General features: G+C 35.7%; 1 pseudogene; it reads left to right on the plus strand.

Annotated features, from left to right (window-relative positions):
* The first annotated feature begins 1,799 nt into the window (after positions 1–1,799).
* On the plus strand, positions 1,800–1,989 carry LOC125094486 (uncharacterized; annotated as a pseudogene).
* The last annotated feature ends 303 nt before the right edge of the window (positions 1,990–2,292 follow it).

A 2,292-nucleotide genomic window follows, 5' to 3' on the forward strand; every position in this document is an offset into this window, starting at 1 on the left:
AATTTTTTTTTGTTTGTGTCTATTATAGTTTTCATCAGTTATGGTTTTTTGGCTGTGAAGATGGTCTACAATGGCTTTAAGTCACCATCCCAAAGCAAAATAACCATTTTAGTTGCATAAGCATCAGAGTTTAAGCCAGTGGTTTAAAGAGTAAATGAAAATTAAAGAAGTAGAGATAGCTAATAGAGATAGTTATAGCACTCTGATTATGAAAGGAAGGAGAACAAGGAAGTACCAGTTTTAGGAGCATGAGAAATTCAGTATGGTTTCTGTTTAGCTTTTGTTTTGTTTTGTTTTGTTTTAATATGGTAGTAACATGAGTATATTTCAATGATAAGAAAGATCTAGATACAAAAGAAGCTTAAATAAATTCTTTATTTTGGTGTGGTGGCTAAAGATTCAGGAAGTGGTAAGATGATGACCAGTTTTCGATGTGAACTGAGACATGGTGGTAAAAGAAAAGTCCGGATCTGCAGGTAGAATATGAAGGAGGTCTGATTGTCAACATGGAAGTGAGTCAGAACCTATGAAGAAAATGCAGTCAACCTGGTATGTATATTTGAATGTGCAGCTGAGGTTGATAAACATGGATCTGGAGTAACATGGATGTAAATATTTTATCTGCAAGCCCCAACTCACTTGTTCTGTACTTCTTGGAAATTGGATCTTTCCTCAGTTTTGTAAAATGAAAGGATTTATTTCTTCTCTAATATTAAAAAAGTAACAAGTTTGCGTCAGAATTTATTTCCCCTAGATGCACAATTATATTAGATTATTTCCATGTAAGTTTCCACATTGATGTATAAAATGCAGATTTAGTGTGAGTGATCATAAATAGGTAACATTTAGACAACTTCTCTATAGTGGCAAATTTTCATTTCTACACTTCTAGTAACACTCTTTTTTTTTTTTTTTATAAAGATTTTATTTATTTATTTGACAGAGAGAAATCACAAGTAGGCAGAGAGGCAGGCAGAGAGAGAGGAGGAAGCAGGCTCCCTGCTGAGCAGAAAGCCCGACGTGGGGCTCGAACCCAGGACCTGGGATCATGACCTGAGCCGAAGGCAGCGGCTTAACCCACTGAGCCACCCAGGCGCCCCTCTAGTAACACTCTTCAAGGTCATAATCAAAGTCTTTGTCAACACTGACCCAGATATGAATTTTCAATGCTGTATGTACCATGTGAGTGAATTCATGGCAATTGTTCCTGATATCTGTAAGATTATAACAGCCACTAGAGAAAATATTTTTACTTATTGCCTCTCTTCTATTGCATTAAAGAATCAAATTAGTAACCACAGCTATCCTTGTTGCAATGACTGACAAGTAAAGGATTCAGTCTGGCAGTTGACAATTAACAAATTGCATTTCTTCTTCTTCCTGAAGTCTTTAGGGACATGATATTTTCCTACTTTTCCACTAATTAGGAGTGGGTAAATCTTTTAAGGCCCTGTGATTGGATTCAGTTTGGATAACATTTCTTTGACTGTCAAATTGATACATGGTATGACATGAATCAGAGCTGTCTAAATCTTTACACCTAACTGAATTAGTGCTTCTCTTGCATCTAATGATCCCAGCCTGCCTTCTTCATTCTGTCACAGATTGAGTCATTATAACCCACTTTGGATTGTTGTACTCTAATCTCTGACCTTCTCTCTTTCAAATCTCACTTTAAGCCTAGATATTGTTTTATTATTTTATAGGAAAAATTATATGCAAGTTGGAATAGCATAAATCAAGAATAACTTGAGGTTCAAGAACTTGAAAATGAGATCACCCTAAGAAAGATACTAACAAGCTTTGCACAGTGGCAGTATTGTAGTCAATGAGGTTTATCCGAGGTGTGATTATTGCTAATTGAAAGATACTAACACCTTAATAATATAGAAGAATAGTGACGTGGAAATTCTTCCTGATGTGACACAATAGTTGCTGGAAGGAGGAAGTGTTTGACATATTATAACACCTAAATAAAAGTGCCATAATTCAGGGAGATTTGATGGGGAGGAAGGGGATTAGGTAAATGACCTGGCCAACTGTAGAAGTATAAGCCATTGAAATTAGAGGATATATGCTAGAAGTTCTGCTAATATCAATAATGTCTACTAATATTTCAGTATTATTTACTTTGTTCCAGGTCCCACTGGAAAAGCTTTAAAAGAATGACTTTGTATGATACTCACAGCAACCCCTAGGTAAATGAGTTTTCTTTTTAAATACACTTGGCAGGCAAGAAAACACCAGCTTGGGGATTTTAAACAAAGGCCTAGTACTCCAGAAAGAGCAAAT

This window comes from Lutra lutra, chromosome 2, assembly GCF_902655055.1.
Source record: "Lutra lutra chromosome 2, mLutLut1.2, whole genome shotgun sequence".
NCBI classification, from domain to species: domain Eukaryota; kingdom Metazoa; phylum Chordata; class Mammalia; order Carnivora; family Mustelidae; genus Lutra; species Lutra lutra.